General features: G+C 41.2%; 1 protein-coding gene and 1 pseudogene across 8 annotated transcripts in view; both read right to left on the bottom strand.

The window, feature by feature from the left end:
* LDLRAD4 (low density lipoprotein receptor class A domain containing 4) overlaps window positions 1–23,715 on the bottom strand; it is a 437,927-nt gene that overhangs the window by 337,647 nt on the left and 76,565 nt on the right. Inside the window, exon 3 of one of the 8 annotated variants that reach the window (XM_039220441.1) lies at window positions 4,883–4,984. The exons of the other annotated variants lie outside the window; for them this stretch is intronic. The gene's annotated coding sequence lies outside the window, so the exon portion shown is untranslated. The remainder of the gene's footprint in view (window positions 1–4,882; window positions 4,985–23,715) is intronic. 8 annotated transcript variants of the gene reach the window in all.
* Window positions 1,331–1,706, bottom strand: LOC120222569 (annotated as a pseudogene).

Here is a 23,715-nt window from a genome sequence, read left to right as displayed (position 1 = left end):
AATCTCATAAAACTTGACCACATGGGGAGTTGCTTTTTTTTTTTTTTTTTTTTTTTTTACAAATAGTTTATCATCAAATTAGTTTCCACATAACACTCAGTGCTCATCCCCACAAGTGTCCTCCTCCATGCCCATCCCCCCCTCCCCCCCACATCCATCAGTCCTCAGTTTTTGTCAGCATTCAAGAGTCTCTCATGGTTTGCCTCTCTCCCTTTCCCCCACCATTTCCCCCCTTCTTCTCCCCCTTGTTCCTCCGTCAAGTTCCGGGGAGTTGCTTCTTATGGATGAGCAAAGAAAGTGGTTTCCTGAGATGGGATCTACTCCTGGTAAAGACACTGTGAAAACTGTTGAAGTGATTTAGAATAGTACATAAACAAAGGATTTAGAATAGTATATAAACAAAGGATTTAGAATAGTACATTAACAAAGGATTTAGAATAGTACATAAACTTAGTTGATAATGCAGTGACAAGGTTTGGCGGGACTGACTCTAATTTATTGTTTTTAAGTAGGCTTCACACCCAGTGCAGAGCCCAATGTGGAGCTTGAAGTCACGACCCTGAGATTAAGACCTGAGCTGAAATCAAGAATCAGACGCTTAACCAACTGAGACACCAAGGTGACCAGACTGACTCTAATTTTTAAAGAGGTTCTCCTGTGGGTAAAATTCTATCAAACACGATCCCATGCTACAGAGAAATCATTCATAACAGGAAGAGTCAATTAGTGAGGCAGTCTTCATTGCCGTCTTATTTAAAAATTGCCACAGCCACCCCAGCCTTCACCAACCACTACCCTAAGTCAGCAGTCATTAAGAGCAAACCAAGACCCTCCACCAGCAAAAAGTTTAGAGTGGCTGAAAGCTCAAATAATGGTTAGCATTTTAATAAAGTACTTTTAATTGAGCTATATGCAAGATATTATTTTGTTGATACTCTATAGTCAATATTCATGTAAAATTATCCACATATTTATTGTTTTTGTTACTCTTCATTTCTTCCTATACTTCCATGCTTCCATCAGGAATTGTTTTTCCTTCTGCCTGAAGAATTTTCTTTAATATTTCTACTACTATGGGTCTTTGGGTGACAAATTTTCTCTGCTTTTGTCTGAAAATGTCCTTTCGTTGCCTTCATTTTTGAAAGACTTTCCCTAGGAAGTGAATTAGATTGAAAGTTACTTTCTTAATCAATTTAAAGATCATTTCATTGTCTTCTCATTTCAATTATTTTTGTGAAAAGCCTGCTCCCAGTCCTACAATAGCCCTTTTAAAAGAATGTGTTTTCCCCCTCTTATTTTCAGTCTTATACCTTTCTCTGATAATCAGAAGTTAATTCTCATCCACGTTAACTGTCTGTAGATTTTTCAAAGTGGCGACAGATACATAGGTAACCAACATACAGAGCTTATTTGGTGACTTTTCAATCTTTGTTATGTTTTCTAGACAACTGCACATGGATACAGTACTGAACATTCCTTATTCCTTTGGTCCAGACAGTTTTGTTGAGCCTGTTGTCGATGCACACATCTGGAGTTCCCATAGCCTTCATGACAAATTTCCAGATCTCTTTGAGCGCCCAAGGGGCAAGCTTTTTCAACACCACTCTATGGATGCACTGATGAATGTTGATGGTGAAATCTCTGGTCACTACATCATTGATGGCAGAATAGCCTTTCTTCTTGCCTCCCTTCTTTATGGGAGCCATTCTGCAGGGCCCTGGTTGGAAAGCCCTCTGGCTTCTATTTAACACTTTTCTGTGTGTTTTGGTCTTATTATGATGTTGGGTGTGGTTTTCTTTTATTTATCATGTTTGGAGTTTGTAGAACTTCTTGACTCTCTGACTTAGTATCTTTAGACAGTTTAGGATTAATTCTCAGCCAGTATCATTTCAAACATTGCATGGGGCGCCTGGGTGGCTTAGTCGGTTAAGCGTCCGACTTTCGCTTAGGTCATGATCTCGCGGTTCATGGGTTCGAGCCCCGCGTCGGGCTCTGTGCTGACTGCCAGCTCAGAGCCTGGAGCCTATTTCAGAGTCTGTGTCTCCCTCTCTCTCTGACCCTCCCCTGCTCACGCTGTCTCTCTCTCTCTCTCTCTCTCTCCTAGAAATAAATAAAAAAAATATTTAAAAAACAACAACAACAACAAAAAAAAAAAACATTGCTTCTGCCCCAATCTGTCTCTTTTCTCATCATTTCCCTTTACATACACACATGCTGGGTCATTTCACCATATTTCATATGGTTCTTATGCTCTTCTATTTTTCTACTCTTTTTTCTCTCTCTATGCTTCAGTGTAGGTATTTTCTATTGACTTATATTGCAGAGTTCACTAATTTTCTATGTCCAATCTGCTATCAAATTTATCTATTTAATCTCTCATTTTTTACTGTATTTTTCATTCCCAGCATTTCCATTTAGGTCCTTTTTTAAATATACACTCCATTTTATTTGTGGAATCCTCATCTACTTTCTTGAACATATTAATGACAGCTCTTTTAAAATCTGTATCTAATTATTTTAATAGCTGGATCACCTGTTGCTCTTTTCATCATCAGTTTTTACTTTTTTTTTCTTTTAATCATCTAGCCCTATTTCCTGGCATGCCTGTTGCTTTTTCATTGAATGCCAGACACTGTATATCTAAAACTAATAATCTGAGATTCTGGTTAATGTTATCCTTCAGAGAGGATTTATTTATTTATTTTTGCTTTCTGGCAGGCAGTTAGAATAGGGACAGATCACTGTAACCCACTCTGAGTTAAACTGGTTCAAAGCTGTATTTCACTCTTTTGTGAAGGGTGTCCTATCTCAGGTTTACTCTTATTCCTGAGTGAGGCCATGCCCAAGCAGGAAGTCTAGGGTGCTTACCAGGTCTCCTTTTCCTTGGTAAGTCCTGAACTTCAATTTTTGTTTTCCCTGATCCCTAACACTGCCTGTTAAGCCTCCAGCCTTTAAGAATAGCTTTCTCTTCACTTTCTAGCCTGTGAGGTATTAACACATCTGCAAATGTCTTGAAGAGAAGGGCAGTGCAGATTCTTGGACTCATCTTAACATTCTTCCCTTCTTCCTTAGATCCTAACCTCTTAAGTGTGCATAGCCTTCATGGCTTCAACTCCAAATTTTGTCTCCCCAGCACCATAAGACTGCCAATAGCTCCTTTAATGGTCCCAGCTTCTTGGAAACCACTTTCTGTTTGATTTCTTTACTTGTCTATCCCCACAGCCCTTAAGAACCAGCAAATACCTCAGGTAGAAAAGCATCACAGAATATTAGCTTGATCAGTATGCTTCCCTTCTCTTCAGGACCCTAGCCCCTCAAGTCCTGCCTAGCTTTTTGTGCTTTGTCCAGCTTTTCTAGACAGCTTTGTAGAAAAGTTGACCTATAAGCTACTTCACTTTCACTAAAAGCAGAAATGAAGTACTGCTCTCATCTTTGGAGCTCTGTCCTATCCAGATATGCTTCCCTCTTCTTTTTGAAGCTGGTCTAAAAGCCCCATAGTTGAATAACTGCTGATTTTTTTTTTAAAGCCCAGATAACCAGCAACCAATTATTTCAAATATCCAACTATACCCAGGATGATGACATATACTGCTCTCCTCTGGTTGCAACTCTGACCATTTCCTGGGGTTTGACAAACTTGGATTCGCCAATTCTCACTGCCGGGCTTACCTCTACATATAAACCAAAATACTTACATCTGGTCCAACCCATTTGGGAGAGTCTTCCTTCTGGGCCTACAAGCTCCATATTCCTAGTCACTCCACCATATAATCAGACCCAAACATAAGACTCAACTCCACCTTTCTCAACAAATTGCCTATACTCTCAACCCAAGTCAAGTACCACTCAATGTTTATATTCCAAGTTTTGAGACCCTCCTCCCCTTCCTCAAGTTTGAGCTATGAACTGTGACATCAGGCATGCTTTCACTTTCAGAAGAGAAAGTCTAGGTAGTTAAGCTCTGTTGTGTTGGACTCAGCGTATCAAAGTCATATGCAATACAATGATTTATAAGCAATATTTGATCATTCACATAACCAAAATATATTTCTCAGATATATTTGGTCTTTGCTCATAGTTCCCAAAAATGCTTCAGAGTCATGAAGATGAAAAAGATGTCTTATTATTAAGAAAGGTGACTTCTGAAGCCCACCCAAGGGTGGGAGCAGATTGCCAGGAAAACCAACCATGTGATTAGAGGGTTGGAACTTTCCGTTTCAGCTTCCTCAGACCTCCAGGGAGAGAGAGGGGCTGAAGATTGAGTCAGCCAAGGGCCAATGACTTAGTCAATCATGACTGTAATGAAGCTTCCATAAAAACCCAAAAGCACAGCCTTTTTGTCCCTTTTTCAGAGAGCTTCCATGGATTGGGAACCATAAGCCTTCCACATGCCACTGAGGCAGGTTCAAGCTCCATAAGAACAGAAACTCATTTTGTGTGAGACCTTGCCCTACGTATCTCTTTTTCTGGCTATTGATTAAATTCTTTATTATTTCCTTTAATAAACTGGTAAACATAAGTGTTTCCCTGAGTTCTTTCTATAAGTCACTCTAGCAAATTATTTGAACCTAAGGAGGAGGTCCTTAGATCATCCAATCTGTAGCCAGCTGGTCAGAAGCACAGGTAACAAACAGCCTGGCATCTGAAGGGGGACAAGGAGCCAGTTCTGCAGGACTGAACCTTTAGCTTGTGGAATCTGATGCTATCTCCAGGTAGATAGTGTCAAAATTGAGTTGAATTCTCAGACACCCTGCTGGTAGGGACGAATACACACACACACACACACACACACACACACACACACACACACACACACAGTTTGGAATTGAGTGCAGGAAACTTAAAAGAGATGATGTTGGGTAGGAAGGCCTGAGGCACTCACCTGGGCCATACTACTTGTGGCAAGCCTCCCCGCCCAGACATTTACCCAAAGCCAATGTGGCTGAGCAGGCTTTGTGGTTCTTATTATGACTGCAAGATGAACCTAAGTAAAAAAAATAAAGAAAACATCAGGGAACTCTGCAAAATGAGATTTACTACTCAAAGGTCCTGGAGGGTACAGGCAGGCCCGAGAGCCATACAGCAAAGTCAAAGGTAGAGACAGATGAAGGGCTAGCAGATCTGGGGCTCTGCCTTTATTAGGGTCTGAGGGTGGGGTGCTTAGGATTTCATGGGCTCACTCTTTACTGGCAAATATAAGACATAACTGTGTGAATTAGGGAACAGGAAGAAGAAGTGGGGTCATACAAGTGGTCAGTTAATCAGGTTACCCAGGGCTTTCTAAGAAGAACTTCATGGATAGAAGATGGAAGCGGCCTGGTTCACATATATGAAATGGTGGGGGAGGTGGGGATGCCTGGTTTACACCCTTTCAAGCAAAGCTTCTTCTTCCCCATGTACTTTAGCGCAGAGAGCCCCATCGTCCATTATTCAGGGAGTCTGCAATCTGGGGTTCTGAAGCCTTGATGCCTCATTAAGAACTCATGGCTGATGGAACTACCCAAGAGAAAATAGGTAGTGCTTTCTTCCTTTAAGCCAATGACCTGAGACCGTCTGAGCACACCTGGTTAGGGGGAGCAGCTCTGCTGGTTTATACAAAGTCAGTCTATGCATACCACCTAGAAAATGGCCTCCTGATTAGATACACAGGTCAACCTTCTGACAGGAAGTTAAATAACTGGTTTCATGGTTATCTCTAAAACATGTAGCACTCACATGTCATGCTTATCTATCACTAGAAAGTTTTCAAATGCACTGGGCCAATGGGGACTACTATTTAATTCTAGTTGATGACACTTTTCAATACATGTGTGGTTTTTAATGTTACTATTCAAAATACAGATAAGTTATTTTTATTCCTTATACACACATACATATTATTAAAACAGTAACAGCCACATCACAAAAAGTGTTAACATTAGGAGAACACTTTCTAAATAAATTATCTGACATAGTTTAACAGTATAAAAACAATTACCATTTTTCCAGAGCCCTTAGCTCAAAGCCCTTTGCTACCTCTAATTCATAAAATATTCCACTGACTCAGGTGAAAAATACTGTCTTTTACAAACAAAAAACCAGACTCTTGAATACAGAGGACAAATAAGTGGTTGCCAGAGAGGAGGTGGGTGAAGGGATGGATGAAACAGGTGAAGGGAATTAAGAGTACACTTATGATGAGCACGGAGTAATGTACAGAATTGCTGAATCACTACACTGTACACCTAAAACTAATACAACATTGTATGTTAATTATACTGTAATTTAAAAATTTTTTAAATAGTCTTTTAAAGTGTCCTAATCTACCACTTGGTGACTGAGAAATCCCAGTCTGCTAGGAAATATACCAAAACCACCACAGATCATATCAAGATATTTCCCTTTAAGCCCCACTGTTTCTCAAATTCATTACCAGGATCACTTGAAGATGTTGCTTCTTCACCTGATACTGACAATTTGAAAACAGACATTTAAACATTGACTCTGTGCTAAATTTCTTCAGGAGATATTGCTAAATCGTGGGCTAAGATCAGTGGAAAGACATTTTTTTGGATGCACCTAAATTCACAAGAAAATAATAATGGTTTCCACTACCCTCTGTTTCTGACTTCCAAAACATAAAAAACTACAAAAAGAAATGATTCTCCTCAAACCAAACAGTAAAATATGACTCAGGGGAGGAGAGGATCAGGCCACTCCTGATCAGGGTTGGTTTAAGAACATGGCCATGCAAACTAACATGAGGTAAAGATAGCAAAGGCAAAAACAGGCAGAAACCATCCCTGTCCTGAAAGTCCTTACAATTTAGAAGAGAAATAAAAAAACAAAGAAAACAGCTGTGAACAATTAAAAAGCAGTACATCAACAGGTGCAAAATGTTCTTGTTCAAATGAAATGCACACATGAGTGCCAAGCAGACTAACTTTGCGTTTCCATTGCAGGGAAGACTGCAGGCGAAGACAGTCCTATAAACAACTGTTTACCATGAGGAAATGTGGTTCACTACTGAATAAGAACAATCCAAATTTACACTTTTGCCATGGGAAGAAAATGTTCAAGGGCACATGTGGTATGGTACTTGCAGCCCGTAACCACTCCCTTATTACCACATCGCTAAGGCAAGGGGCTGCCCACGAGCTGGATGGTTGTGGCACACAGCCAGGGTATAACTGACTTCAGCCTCCAATGTGAGTCTGGAAGAAGCTAGCATCCTAACCCAAACAGGTTGGCCATACATCGTCTGCTGATCAACACAGGTGTTGTGAAATTAAGGACACAAAAAGTTTTACAAGCTTGTTCTTCTGTCTTCCAAAGAACAGAGATGGGGCTGGGGGGGGGGGGGTGGCGTACAGACAAAATAATAGACCCCCTCTAGTAACCCCCAAATTCTATGAAGCACTAGAATCTCTTTAGCATTTCATCAACAAAAATCCCTACATATGTAGATCAAGCCCCACAGCTGAACACAAAGCAGACCAACCCTTCCTATTTTTAACAATCAGTAAAAATCTCAAAGGTAAAGAAAAAAAATGGAAAATCCCACACACAAATACAATCTTGTGTTCCTTTTATATTATTTTATTACCATCTCTTTCAAGCTATAGGCTTAAACAGTCAAAAAACGTAAGACATATAAAGCACCTAAGGCTTAGGAAGAGTTTTCCCCACTGGTTTTATCATTGTAATTATTTAAGGTATCTCCTTCGTATAACTTTAAGAGGAAAATTATGCAGTTAATTGTGAACTCAATTTTTTTAACAGTGCTTTCCTATAGTTCCTTAAAGTATATAGCTTCCCCTGGATTTTTATTTTCCAAGTTAACCAAGGGCAGCCTGGATAACTCAGAAGATTTTTTCCAAAGCAACCTGAAATTGTAGGACTCCTTCTGGTCAGACCTGGGAGCATCTCCTCTACCTCCAGGCTAATCTACCGTCTTTCCTAAGCAGGATGACAAAGAAACCAGAAGACATTGTCAGTTGTCACCATCCCTAACATATTCAGCTTCTGAAGATCTCCATAAAGATTATTTTAAAATCTCCCCAACTGAAAACATCACTCACTGTGGTTTGCATTCCTGAGGACGACACTGGAGTAAAAGTCACCTTTGCTGGCCAATGCAAGTGGTGCCATCAACAGCCAGGAAGAATAATAGTCCCTGAGAGTCCAGTGGAAGATAGCTGCTGACATCAAAGAGACTTGATGGACATCAGAGCTTCTTGCTTACACCACCACCACTACCACCAGCACCAGCGCCACCGTTCCAGCACTGCTCCCAGGAAAGCCAGTACTCTCTCACACAAGGATGGATCTGTAAGCAGAATATCAGAAGGCCCTGAGTGGCCTCTGCTGCCCCACCCAAAAAAGACTGAAAGTCAGCCCCCTGAGTAGCTATTTAAGGGTGGGATGGAATCTTATTTGTATTTTTGTCCCACCTACCACAGGTCCTGGTATACAGGAAGTATCCAATTAACTGACTCAACAGTAAAATGGACAGATGAATAAATGAATGAATGAATGAATGAATGAATTAGAAATACATATAAGATAGGAAAGTCATATGGATCTTCTGCCTTCCATAGTAACAGTCAAAGTTTTAATATGTTCTCATCTTTAAAACAGCCCTCCAGGTAGACAGTGTTCTCTTCATTTTGTAGAGCAGGGAAAAGAGGTTCAGTGAGTTAAATAGTGTAAGACCATAGTAATTAATGCTAAGGGCGGAACAGGAATTTGAACTTCTATCTCTCTGATTGCAAAACCTGCATCTTTCCAACACACCAAATCATCTTCTTAAGGAAAGTTTAACTCTGTAAAGTTTCCCAAGTAAAATAAAACAATAAGCAAAAGTAAATGTTATTTTCAGGATCAAAAATAATATTTCTCAGACTGTCTACTGTAAATAACATACACCAAAACATGCCAAAACACAAAACTGAAGATCAAAACCCATCTGGAAGCTGTTATTCCAGATGGAAACAGCAAAAGAAACCTGTAAACCTCAGACCCAGTTAGAGGAGCTCAAGCCAGGACCACATAGAGAAGAGGAGTCTAGGGGGTAAGAAAGGCTCAGGGCTAGCTGAGGCTGCCTCCTCCAATCCTCCCTTAGAGGGAATTTACTGATCATTCCATTCCAGGGCTGATGGCTTCTATGATCAGATCAGACTATAAAATCTCTGACAGCGAGGACTGTATCTTCTACCTATATATATATTTTTTTCCTGCCATGACTATATGTATCACCACACCATACATATCACAAAGGTTCAAAAAATGTTAGTTGGATTAATGTTGAATTAATCCATGAACAAATGAAAGGCAAACTCTGTAAGCAAATCAAATATAATAATAAAAAACAAACAAACAAAAAAAACCCTGAAATGCTCGCGGGCAATGGAAAGGGTAAGGCTTTCTTTGGTTATTAAAGCAAACACTGTTCTGGTCTTTTCTTTCCTCTGACTGCAAGCCTAAGCAGGCCTACCAACATCTCCTCTCTTAGTCCTGATTTGAAAGAAGTGGGTATTCCCAGTCTGCAAATCATAAACACCATCATCTTGGTCATTTGTCTAGCTCTATATTTGTCCTGATGCAACGTTAAATGATCACATTATCATTCTATCAATAGTTTTAAGTTCACTGGTGGAATTCTTTGGAGAAGGTGGACCCTGTATACTGAAGGCCATACGGATTCAAAGAAAGGCAATAATTTCCCCCCTCACACACCAAATTCACTTCTGGATATCCTGATAAATCATAAATAGAAACTTTCTTTTAAATTTCATGTTTGGCCAGTATGGTACTGGCACAAAAACAGAGACACAGATGAATGAAACAGAACAGAAAACCCAAAAATGAACCCACAATTATATGGTCAATTAATCTTTGACAAAGCAAGAAAGAATATCCAATGGGAAAAAAACGGTCTCTTCAACAAACGGTGTTGGGAAAACTGGACAGCAACACACAAAAGAACGAAATTGGACCATTTTCTTACACCACACACAAAATAAATACAAAATGTACTACAGACCTAAACATGAGAACTGAAACTATAAAAATACTAAAAGAGAACATAGGAAAATAACTTCTTTGACATCATCTGTAGCAACTTATTTCTAGATATGTCTCCTAAGACAAGGGAAACAAAAGCAAAAATAAACTATTGGGACTACATCAAAATTAAAAGCTTCTGCACAGTGAAGGAAACAACCAACAAAATTAAAAGGCAGCCTAAGGAATGGGAGAAGATATTTGCAAATGACATATCTGATAAACGGTTGGTATCCAAATATATAAAGACTTTCCCAATTTCCAAACTCAGAAAACAAAGAACCCAGTTATAGAATGGGCAGAAGACATGAACAGGTATTTTTCCAAAGAAGACATACAGATGGCCAACAGATACATAAAAGATTCTCAATATCACTTATCATCAGGGAAATGCAAGTCAAAACTACAGTGTGATATCACCTCATACCTATCAGAATGGCTAAAATCAACAACACAAGAAAACGGTACATGTTGGCAAGGATGTGGAGATGTGGGGGGGACCCTCTTGAACTGCTGGTGGGAATACAAACCCCTGCAGCCTCTGTGGAAAAAAGTTAAAAACAAAACTACTCTATGATCCAGCAATCATACCACTAGGTATTTACCCAAAGAATACAAAAATACTAATTCAAAGGAATAACTATACTCCTATGTTTATAACAGCATTATCTGCAATAGCCACATTATGGATACAGTCCAAGTGTCCATTGATTGGTGAATAAAGAAGATGTTATATATACATACAATGGAATATTCCTCAACCATGAAAAAAGAGTGAACTTTTGCCATTTGCAATGACATGGGTAGAAAGAGAGTATTACGCTAAGTGAAATAAGTCAGAAAAAGACAAATACCAGGAATTCACGCATATGTGGAATTTAAGAAACAAAACAAAGGAGCAAAGGGTAGTGGGAGGACAGAGAGAGACAGAGAGGCAAACCAAGAAACCAGACTCTTAATTATTGAGAACAAACTGATGGTTACCAGAGGGGAAGTGGGTCGGGGGGATGGGTTAAATAAGTGAGGGGGTTAAGGAGTGCACTTGTCATGATGAGCACCAGGTGATGTATGCAAGTGTGGATCACTATATTATACACCTGAAATTAATATTATACTGTTAAAAAACTGGAATTTAAATTTAAAAAATTTTTTTAAATTCATGTTTGGCATTAATTTAGAAGTCACATGGGAATTTTATATCATACCAGAAGCTCTAACAATGACAATTTTGTGACAATTTGTGAAATAGCACAGATGCTCTTGAATGAACAATGGTCTCCCACAGGTCAGCCTTTTCATTCAACAGTGTCTGTGAGGAAGGAACTCATGAAACCAAGCAGGATGTTCACTTTTCATCGCACAGCTAGGCTTCTGAAAGTGCTCTGGCAAAACTCCCAATGTTCTCATAATTTCCAAATTCAATGACCATCATTCAGTCCCCATCTTATATGACCTCTCAGTAGCATCCGATACTCTGACAGCACCTGCCTGTTCCCCTCCACAATTATCAGGACACCACTCTACTGGTCTCTCTCTGACCACTGATAGTCATCAACATCCTTGCAGGCATCTCTTCCTCCACTGAGCCCTGAAAATTTGCTGCTGCCCAGCATGCTGTCCTCAGCAAATCATCCATCCTGAATTTTACTGACTTTACCTAAATTTGCTTACCACTGGAGAAATACTAAATGAAGGACAACAGGACAAAGGGAGGAAGAGGAGGAAGGAGAAGAGAATAAACCACAAGCTTGCTCAACTACACCTCTGGAACTGGCAACCACACAGCCACGACTCATCTGTATACAGAATTTAGTTGCGGAATGGCAGGAATTCAAGGCCTAATGCTGAAAAGTCACCTTCATTTGCTTAAAATGACATACAGTTAAAACAGCTGCCTGTTAACAGACAAGTACAGCAAGACAGACTTACCACAGCTGACAAAAGTAATACCTGGTATAGGCTGATAACAGCTCCAGCAAGGACAGGCAGAATCCTCAACAAATCATTTTTCAGAAAGGTAGGCACTGGACTAGCTGGTATTTTTCAGTCTTAAATTCAGTCATCCCAAAGTCCCTCTCTCCCATCTCTCCTGTATCACACCCAGTGTCCTTCAGACCCCACTCTCAGCCCATCTCCCAAGTCGCAGAAAATGCTTACTCCACAAAGATGGATCACATATTAGATTTTATTCTAAGCGATCAAGGTCGAATTGATGTTCTGAGACCAATTCCAATGTGTGGGTGCAGTGTTGGGTGCCTCACACAAACAACCAAGCCATTCTCAGACACCAACAGGGCATCTAAGGAGAATTCAAATAAATTCTGACACTATCTACCCAGAGATAACAAAGATCCCATAGATTAAGGGCTCAGTCCTACAACACTGTTCTTCCTGCCACTTCAGGGGTCAGTCACAGGCCCAGGTTGTTACCTGTCCTTCAGACCTGCTACATATTAGAGGTTCACACAGCCTCCTTCTTGGACTTCAGATGCTGGCCATAAGTCCAGGTTGTTACCTGTTATCTCTGACCAACTAACTATAAAGTCAGAGATTCTCAGGACCTCCTCCTCAGGTACCACTAATTTGCTACAGTGGCTCACAGAACTCAGAGAAAATATCTTACTTACCAGATAACTGTTTCATTATAAACGGATGTAAACTCAGAAATAGCCAAATGGAAGTGATGTATGGGGTAAGGTGTGGAGAAAGGTCTCAGAGCTTTCAAGTTCTCTCCAAGTGCTACACTCTCCCCAGTCCCTGGGTATTCACTAACCTGGAAGCTCTCCAAATACCGTCCTTCAAAGTTTTTACAGTCTTCATTACATACATTACATAGGTTAAATCACTGGCCATTGGCAACTGTGTCAACTCCCAGGCCCTCTCCTCTCCCCTCCCTTGGGACTAAAACTTCCAACCCTCTAATCACCAGGTTGGCTCCACTGGCAACCGGCATCCCTATTCTTCAGTGCTTTTCAAAAGTTTCCTCGTGGGCACCTTGGTGGCTGAGTCAGTTAAGTGTCTGACTCTTGACTTCAGCTCAGCTCATGATCTCACGGTTCATGAGTCCAAGCCCCACATCAGGCTCTATGCTGACAGTGCGGAGCATGCTTGGGATTCTGTCTCCCTCTCTCTCTCTCCTTCCCCTGTTTGCTCTCTCTCTCAAAATAAATTTTTAAAAACTTTAAAAAAGTTTCCTAATCTATATAATAAATGATACCTTTTATCACTCTCAATGTTTAGGAAATTCCAAGGGTTTAGAAGCTGTAAACCAGTAACTATGAATAAGGAGCAAATATATATAATAAATATAATCTGGTCGTCTGAGTAACCAAAAATATATTTCTTATAAATTGCAGTACCACAAAGGTCTAAGTTATTTCACTGACCCTAATTTGTTTTCTTAAGGTCTTTAACATCTTTACCACATGATTATTAAGGGTTCTATCGAGCCTGTAGAAAATTGGGGTTGTGTGTCTTATCAAAATTCTCCCCATGAATCAACCCCCAAATCCTCAGTAAATTCACACAAAGAAAAATAGAATTGTAAGTAGTAAACATAACAGGCCTGGCACATCTAATAATTGCTTGCAAGAGAAATAGAAACCAGAATAAATAGAAAACAACACATTTGGAGTTCTTTTTTCATTGGCCAAATCATCCTCATCCAACTCATGAATTCCCAAGGCTACTTGATGGGTGTTTGTTACACCCTCATTCTAATGCACTCTAGACTGACACTCAGAGCCACACCCTACTTCCCAGGAGAGCAGAATGTTCCCTTCCATGACAGTGCATGGTCCCACCAGGCAGAATCACTCACAGGCCCCAGGACCACTTGTTGCCCTCTATAAATCTAATCTGCCCCACGGAAAGTATGTCTTTCATTTTCCATTTTGGGTGGCAATTATAATCTCTTTCCAGTTATGGGAAATGGTTAAATGTACTAAGTAGATCAAGAATAGGGGTGCCTGGGTAGCTCAGTTGGTTGAGTGTCTAACCCTTAATTTCAGCTCAGGTCATGATCTCAGGGTCGTGGGACTGAGCCCTGTGTTGGACCGTGCACTGACTATGGAGCCTGCTTGAGATTCTCTCTCTCTCCCTCTCCCTCTCTCTCTCTCTTTCTCTTCCCATCTACTTCTCTACCCATCCCCCACTCATTCTCTCTCTAAAATAAGTAAAATGAAAAAACATTTAAATAAAATAAAGTCAAGAAGAAAGGATAAAAGCAAATATAATTTTAATAATCTGTGTTATTTTTAGCTTTTAGAAAGAGAAACCAACAGAAGTTCTAAAACCAGTTAATCCTAAACAACACTGTGGTTCTACAGCCAAGTTGGAAATTCCATCCTAACTATGACTCAAAATCCAGAAGCCACAAAATAAATGAAAGATAAATACAAGCACATAAACATCAAAAAGTTTAGTCTGGTAAAAATCAGTTAAAAGACAAACAACAAAAACTAGGAAAGAGTATTTGCAAGTTTTATCACAAAATTACTTCCCTGATATATAAAATGCTTCTAGAAATCCATGAAAAACAAAGCACCACAATCCACAAATAGAAAAGGCTCTTACAATTACATCAAAGATGTACAACCTCACTCATAATAATAGAAATGTACTTTTAAAACTAGATGTAGGGAGTGCCTAGGTGGCTCAGTTGGTTAAGCAACAGACTCTTGATTTTGGCTCAGGTCATGATCTCACAATTCTTGAGATCAAGCCCCTCACTGGGCTCTGGCGCTGATAGCATGGAGCCTGCTTGGGATTCTCTCTCTCTCCCTCCCCTCTCTCTCTCTCTACCTCTTCCCCTGCTCTCTTAAGAAAAAATATAAAATAAAATAAAATAAAATAAAATAAAATAAAATAAAATAAAATAAAAATGAGATATCAGACATCTGGAGGGAGGGGTGGAAACGGGAGAAAAAGGATGAGGAAGGAAGCTTTCTATGTGCTGATGTGGAAGGATCTCCAAGACATGTTAAGCATAAAAAAGCAAGGTGCAGGAAAATGGGTATGAGTCCTTTGGGACAGACAGAGGGTGGTGATAATTAAATGTTTTCAAATTTATTTATAAATGTATAAATATAAATGTATAAAGAGATCCTAGAAAGATACATAAGAAACTAGTAACAGTGACTATAGGAATAGGGACAGGGACAGAGTAAGCAGAACTAGACTTCTGAATGAATACCTTTGGATAATTGATTTTATTTTTGAACCATGTAATACTCAGCAAGCTGAGGCGTAAGAAGACTATGAATCCACTTTGCTCAGATGTTCCTTTTGTCTCCAACATCGTTTACCCCTCCCCATCCTCAGGGGATCCTTAATATTCCCTCACAGTACTTAGTTTACCAATTCTCTATCCTCAAATCTGTTTCTATGACAAGGAGTTTCAGAAAACAGAAATTATTCTTTAATCTCATAGTTTCAAACCAAACACATGGAATACATTTTCCTAAACCTGCACTGGATAAACCTGAAAGAGCTGAAACCCCTTGGTTTGAGGACAGCTGGCTGATACTCTTGCACAGGGATAAGTCTGAAAGACAACACCTTCCCTAGCCTCTCCCACAGTACTTTTCCAGGTGGTCTGACCCACAGCCTGCACTGTGCCACACCTCCAGATGTGTCTAAGGTCTGATGCCTTCGACAACATCAACCAAAACTGGAGCTGAGCATGGAAGCCTCAAAGCCACCCACAGGTCCTGGCATGAAAGACTCTGTGCTGGGGTCCAAGATAATCCACTTAGAGGGAAGTACCAGATGCATCCTTGCACAATACAGAATTGTACTCAAATTTTTCCAGCTGTTTACCTTTAACATCCTAAAAAACTTCCAGAAATGACTTTCCCTGGTGACAAACTGCACTCTCTAACACTTTAGGCCGTATTTTTTGCATGATTCCTTGGTACAATTAAATCTCGTTCCTTCTTACCATTGTATCTTCCAGAGCAATTAGGACATTAATTCTTTTCCATTAGAACCCAGTGCTCACCTATCTAAACCCTTTTATCAAGAGAGCCATAGAATAACACCTGTGCTTTCAATTCACATGAGTATTTTATTTTGTTTTGTTTTAGCTTCTTTCCTTTTTTGTATCACGTTGGAGGGTGAGGGGCAAGAAAGATAGTTTTGAAAGATTTAGCTCACATATAAAATAACTCCTCTTTTCATTCATCAGAGGGCAAAGTTCATCTATTTCCCCCTTCAGTGGATATGAGAAGATACACGGGTAACCCCAAGATGGCCAGCCAGGCATTAAGACCATGTATGGTGTGTAGTCTAATGTATGCTCTCCTTATGCTACACTCCTGTCCACCTCCTGCCTTTACTGTTGGCAATTATAGGGTCAACTGAGCAGCCAGAGTCAAACAGCCTTACACTGCTGGAGAAATCTAGAGAATCAGTCTATTCATTAAAGACTACCCCCCAATAAATCTTTCTAAAAAGAAAGAACCAAAAGCTTTCCTTTTGGACCATGGCCAAGTTCTCATTTTACAACCAGCAGCAGGTCCCAGCACTCCAAAACAGAAACAGTAACTGCATATTTTCCTCTTTTCCCTCTGCAGCTGGAGAGCAAGCATGAAGTCCTGAGGGAGAGACCACAGGGGGCCTCCAGGAGCCTTCTCACCAGAGGCCCAGTTACAGAACAACTGCAAACATTTTCCTCTCATTCTAGCAGTATAGATTCCCAAAGGGCACTCCTCTGAATTTGGCCTTCATGCACATCAGTCAATACATAAACTAAAAATGTGAACTATCTCCCATGAGTAACACTGAAACGGGTAAAACAATGTAAGCCTCCTTAACCAATCCCAAAACTACCTGTTCTCCTGAAGTATCACTTACCTTACCTGAAGCATCAAATCCTTCTTGAAGCAGTTGTTTTTTTAACAGTTTTCTTGGAAACTAAATACTACAGCAAGCTGTTCCTCCCCTCCACAGAGCTGCTGAAAACTAATAATTGAAGTGCAAACACCAGTTTTGGCAAACTTTAGCTACAAAAAACCATTAATCTTATAATGGCATTTTAGAGGTCTCTACAAAATCACATTTCCAAATGAAATAAACTCAGTCTCCCAAACTGGACTGCATTGGAACAAGGAAACAAACAGCCGGAGACAGCAATGAATTACAAATGGCATGCTAATTACCAGTCTACATCCAGAAATAGCTGAAGACTGCAGGATTTTTGTTGTTGTTGTTGTTGTTAAAATAACTACAGCCTTTATTCTAGGGTTGGGCAAAAGCATCTGATTTATTCAAATGCTTCAGCTTCTAAACATAATCACATTTATATGTACTTCTCTAGGAGGGGGAGTGGACGGACAGAAACTCTGGGGGCTGGGGCATGGGTCCCCAGAGACAGTAGTGCAACTGGGCATGTCACCAGCATCACCAAACCCACCCGGTATAGCTGACATGGAGGAAAGGGGGCTGTACGACACTTTCTTGCTTGCCCTCTTTTTTAAGTGGCACCCATCTCAGACCCTACAGAGAAAGGAAGGGGGCAGAGGAAACCAAGTCTCTACAAAGTGTCTTTTAGCACTTTCCTCACATATTCCATGGTAGGTGAATGACTAGCATCGGTACCCAGGAGAGTTTTACAGAGTTTTGATTAGAATCCTCCTGCTTTCAAGATACTTACAAACTGTTGAAAAGAAAAAAAAAAAAAGAAAAAGTGCATGAATGTGAGAGAAACATGGTCATTTTGTCCACTTATCCTTAGGGATAAGGACAAGATGAGCATCTCTCTATACATGTGTGAGATCAGCTCAAGAGATAAATAGCTCATCCAAGGCTCCTGTTCATGCCCTATAATGTTTTCTTTCAGAATCTGGAGTCTGCCCTACTGAAAGACTAAGCCCACCCTATCCTGTGCCCCAAACCTCAACCTTCTGTCACCTTATTACCCTGCTAAATATGTCCCATCCTCCCACCCCTGCTCTCAAATTCCAGAATGTTCCAGCAAGGTAATCTGGTCCAGCAAAAGTTCCTCCAGGCTTCATGGAGCTGTAGGCAAAGGGTGTTCTTGGGTCAAATAAGTTTAGGAAATTCTGGGTTAAACAACACTGAGGTTTTCTTTACCGCAGGACTTCTCACAGCATCTAACATGCAAATGGTACATTAGGAATCTCCAAGAAAGGAATTTAATAGGCAGCATTTATAAATTCAGTTGACTGGAAGATCGTTTCTTTTGCCCACCTCCTAAAGCTACTATGAACACATGCTGGGCTAGGCTCTGGGACCACCTCCTCCTTCCAACTGACAGGCAAACATCTGCTGAGCACCTACTCCTGCTAGGCACATGCTGGATGTCAGGGATATAAACATGGAAAAGACACATACTTCTCCGGCACTCATGGCTGAGGATTTGGAAACTCTGCAAGGTGAGCTGCTCAAAGTCATTCAGCTCGTTAGCAACTGGTTTCAGAACTTGAACTAGTTGCCAGCTCCTCATTCACCACACTTTCTTCCTTACCACACCCCACCTCTGATCATAAGAGGTGTTCTGCTTTAGAAACATAAAAGCAGATGAAGATCTCCATAGAGAAGCCTAAATCCTTCATTAAAATAGAACAATCTGGATTCCTTTTGCCCACTTAATCCTGTTTAGTGTTGATACAACCAAGGAATTCTTGAGTAAGGTGGCTGATAATATAAAGATGAAATAAACATACCAAATACCCTCATCCTGGTGTTGAGTACTCAAGTTTTCATCTTATGGCCAATTTTCACATACCTGCCCAAAAAATAAGCCAACATGGTTCCAGGCATCTCCACTGGGACAGACTTAGGAGGAAAGCTGCCCATGAAAGAGCAACACTGCCCAGTATAGGCAGTGGTCCCTGCATACAGCCCTAGCTTGGTCATGTCCTTAGGACAAAAGACCATCAGAGCAGAGGCTGTCCCTCTTGCTCCCAGAGCCCCCCAACAAAGGTTTGGGTTCTTACCACAACCATCCATTCTGCCTTGAGAGGTTGGACAGACAAGGGGGTGAGTTGGACACAGGAAGAGAAGCCACAATCATCTCTGCCCTGGATGGGCCCCACCTGTAAGAAAGCACTGGCTGGGCTTTATAACCATGCCTCTCGAGAGACAAGCAAGGACCAGAATTTGCAGCTGGGGAGGGTGGAATTCCTCAGGAGCCAAAACTTGTCAGGCACTGGGTAGAGCCAGATGGGCTGTGACCAGCTGTTCCTATTTCCAGTAGATTCTCCTGAATGCAGGCATTCTCTCTCTAGACAGAGCCAAGCAACTTGGCCGTGAAAGGCCCATCTGTGCAGGCATCAGGTGAACACAGGTAGGCAACCTTTCAACCCACTTCCTATTTTCAGAGGAACAACATCCTCACTTATCTTCTAGGAGCCCAGGTGCAGTGGACTCCTGCTTGTTTCATTACCCCTACAAGGAGACCCTAAAACACACCTCACCACCAATGCAGATATCACCAACTGCAATCCTGAAATTCACTTGTAATTGTCATGTCTCCCCATTAAAAACTAAAAGTTGCATCACAGAGGGCTTTAATCTTGAATCCAGGACTGACTCAAGAGTGCTATAGTCCCGGTTCCACCCAGTTCTGGCCCATGTGGTCAGTTACTTGGGCTTTTCTCTTCCACTGAAGGAGGGAGGCTGAGGGAGTTGGAGTGTGTTACACACCTAACTGGACTCTGCGAGGAAGAGGCAGGTCTTCCTAAAACAAAACTCTAAAGAAAGATTTTTACTTTGAGATCTCAAACAGGCACACCATAAACTTGAAAAGCTCTACTGCTGCTGTAAAAATTTGTTAATTTCAAGAAAGAGCTTTGTCCAACATTAATCTTCCATAGCCACTGTCCATAGCAGTGGGTACAGCTGATTGTGAAGGTTGTTCTGATGTTCCTATAATAACTGGGGCATTATAAAATGGTCTTCATTTTTCAAAGGAAGTCAACACCCTCTTTTATTAACTACAAATGTCACTTAAGAAGGCTACCTACATGCTACATAAAAGTATCACTCTAAGCATTCCATCCTTGAACTTCAGAGGGAATGATGAAGAAAGGCATCCCATGGATGTTGCCCCCAGAATTTCAAAAATGGGAGTAATTTTAAACAAGCCTGTATGCTCAAACCACACACTACACATGACTTACTGACTTTTCCTTTCCCAGAATGTGACAATAGGGTCCACTAACATTCCTACTTGTCCAGCCCTCAGAACAATCCCAAGCTGAAGCAGCACTAGACTGCTGCACCCCAGGTGCTCAGGAGCAAGTCCTGTAGTGCCAAGCTAACCCTAAGAGCTGTGCTCTAGAGGTGTCTGATCAAAGTGCATTTTTATCCAAACTCCTTGGCCTCAGGCCCCACAGGCCAGGGAATTTCTACCAGATTCTAGAGAATGCCAGCTTCCTGCTAATAAATGCTGAGTGGCTCTACTGTCTTTAAAAACTAACCACTGGAGCACCTGGCTGGCTCAGTAGGTTGAGCATGCAACTCTTGATCTCAGTGTTATGAGTTTAAGCCCCATGTTGGATGCAGAGATTACTGAAAAATAAGATCTTTAAAATAAATAAAAGCTAACCACCCCCTCATTCTTGTACTATCTCACCTTGGGACCAGAGCTCTGCCCCTGTTCAGGCTGCGCCTCCATAGCTGCCTGCCTCCCCCATGGCTATGCCAGGCCTCTCTTTCTGCAGTGCCCCGGAATGGCCCACTGCATGCTGTTTCAGGGGGCCCTCCTAGTCAGTTCCTGCAAAAAGGAGAGGTCCATTCTAGCTCCAGGTTTAGTACAAATCCTAGCCCAACTTCATATGTCTTCTTGTCTAACAATCAAAGAAAGGCTTGCCCATTGTCTTAGATATGACAGACAGGCCTGGTGGAGACTAGTGGAGGCTTGAAATCTGAACACCACTATCATGGCTCTGGCAGTCAGGAAACAATGTTTCAATAACTAGAACTGGTACTTGCCTTCGCTCTGGTCCCTACGTATACCAGGCTCCAGTAAAGAAGGTTGAATTGTCTTAGCTATTTATAATAAGGATACTACAAAAAGGGCTGTGTGATCTCTACTGGGCCAAAAACATCAAAGAGCACAGTGCCACTCCTCTCCCTTCCCCTCCACCCTTGGGTCAGCGAAGCAAAGGCCCCTCCAAGATGTAGAGATCTTCAAGGCCCCAAAGTCACTCAGTCTCAACCCCCTCTCCTATGAACATTCTCCCATGGAAAGCCATGGGGATCTGGGGACTTCTCTTATCAAAGAGGGCAGTAATTTCCTTTCAGACCATGCAGCAAAATGAAAAACAAATGCCAGGGAGAGAACATTAAACAGTGGAAGGTATACCACAAAGGGCCAGGTACTTTATGTACAGTATCTCCCTCAACCCTACAAGAATCCTACATAATTCTAAGGTATTAGCTCATTTTACAGATGAAGAAACTAAAATGCACAGAAGTGAAGGAAGTTGGCCAAGGTCACATAACTAGTAACTGGTAGGCCCAGAAATCAAACCCAAGTCTATCTGCCTCCAAAGATCATGAACTTTTTATATAATCACATAACTATGACCTTGACGAAAGCACATCTTTTTTTAATGTTTTAAATTTTTTAATATTAAAAGACATGGGGTGCCTGGGTGGCTCAGCCGGTTGAGCATCTGACTCTTGATTTCAGCTCAGGTTATGATCCCAGGGTTGTGGGATTAAGCCCCACGTCAGGCCCTGCACTGAGCAGGGAGCCTGCTTGAAATCCTCTCTCAGGGCGCCTGGGTGGCTCAGTTGGTTAGGCGTCCGACTACGGCTCAGGTCATGATCTCACGGTTCGTGGGTTCAAGCCCCGCATCAAGCTCTGTGCTGACTGCCAGCTCAGAGCTTGGAGCCTGTTTCAGATTCCATGTCTCCCTCTCTCTCTGACCCTCCCTTGCTCATGCTCTCTCTCTCAGAAACAAATAAAACATTAAAAAAAAAAAAGAAAGAAAGAAACCCTCTCTCTCTGCCTCCCTTCCCCATGCTCTCTAAATTTAAAAAAATAATAAAATATTTTTAAATATTAAAAAACAGGGGCGCCTGGGTGGCTTAGTCAGTTAAGCGTCCGACTTCGCTTAGGTCATGATCTCGCGGTTCATGGGTTCGAGCCCTGCGTCGGGCTCTGTGCTGACTGCCAGCTCAGAGCCTGGAGCCTATTTCAGAGTCTGTGTCTGCCTCTCTCTCTGACCCTCCCCTGCTCACGCTGTCTCTCTCTCTCTCCTAGAAATAAACAAAAATTATTTTAAAAAATATTAAAAAACAAAGAAATGCACAGGAAGAAAAATAGTTGTATGAAAATCATGAAACAATGGGTGACTTTTGCCTTTTTCTTGGTTTCTAAATTTCTTGCTTTTATTATTTAAAAAATATTGTTTAATTTTTGTTAATGTTTTTTATTTATTTTTGAGAGAGAATGAGAGAGAGAGAACAAACAGGGGAGGGGCAGAGAGAGGGAGACACAGAATCTGAAGCAGGCTCCAGGCTCTAAGCTGTCAGCACAGAGCCCAACATGGGGCCTGAACTCATGAACTGTGAAATCTGATCTGAGATGAAGTCAGACGCTTAACTGACTGAGCCACTCAGGTGCCCCTTATTTAAAAATGTTTTAGGGGCGCCTGGGTGGCTCAGTCGGTTAAGCGTCCGACTTTGGCTCAGGTCAGATCTCATGGTTCATGGGTTCGAGCCCCACATCAGGCTCTGTGCTGACAACTCAGAGCCTGGAGCCTGCTTCAGATTCTGTCTCCCTCTCTCTCTGCCCCTCCCCCGCTCATGCTCTGTCTCTCTCTGTCTCAAAAATAAATAAACTATAAAAAAATTTTTTTTCAAATGTTTTAAATTAATACAATGCTCGTTATAAATCAAAACTGCATGCATATCAGTGAACTGGTACTTTCCATTAGTTCTATTACAACTTCTTAAGAAAACAAAATGGGGCCTGTCAGTTATCAAGTGCTATTCACTGAAGGGCATGTGAAAAGCAAGGAACCATGTCCTTGCATGGTCAGAGGGGGCTATGTGATTGGTCTTGATCACTTCTGGGCTAGAGCCTGAAACTGCTGGAACAAGACTTTCCAGAGTTCCCTTTCCCTACTTTGTGCAAACATATTTAAGAATTCTAAAATTTCAGTTTGAGATGGCCTCTTGCTATGTAGATGTAATCTACTACATTCTATTCCTGCTACAATAGAGGAATACAGGAGACCACGCCTCCTTTCAGTTTGGCATAGTGCCGCAGAACACCTTGTGGGACTAAACTGAAGGGACAGCAGCAGGGACAGCCTAACAGAACACAAGGACCTCTAGACTGGTAGGCAGGGGCACTGGCTCTACTCCTGTGTCTACAGCTGGCTGACAACATGGCCTCACACAAGCCACTTCACCTCTCTAGGCTTCAGGCTTTCCTCTTTGTATAATACAAAAGATGGAATTCACAATCTCTACATAAAAACTCTGACTTTATGATTTCTGCCTTTGTTCATGCGCAGTATTCAATCTCACACACAAACAATAAAAAAATTGTATAATCATTAAAAGCACACACACATGAAAATACACATGATACTTTACTTCTATTGGGAAGGTCTTAACATCTGATAGGATGTGCATATTTAAGCAACAGTGGCTCTGCCATTTGCTCCAGGTATTCAAGAGCATGTG

Source organism: Hyaena hyaena, unplaced genomic scaffold (assembly GCF_003009895.1).
Source record: "Hyaena hyaena isolate Hyena2069 unplaced genomic scaffold, ASM300989v1 scaffold_889, whole genome shotgun sequence".
Classification (NCBI taxonomy): domain Eukaryota; kingdom Metazoa; phylum Chordata; class Mammalia; order Carnivora; family Hyaenidae; genus Hyaena; species Hyaena hyaena.
This window is presented reverse-complemented; position numbering and strand designations above follow the sequence as displayed.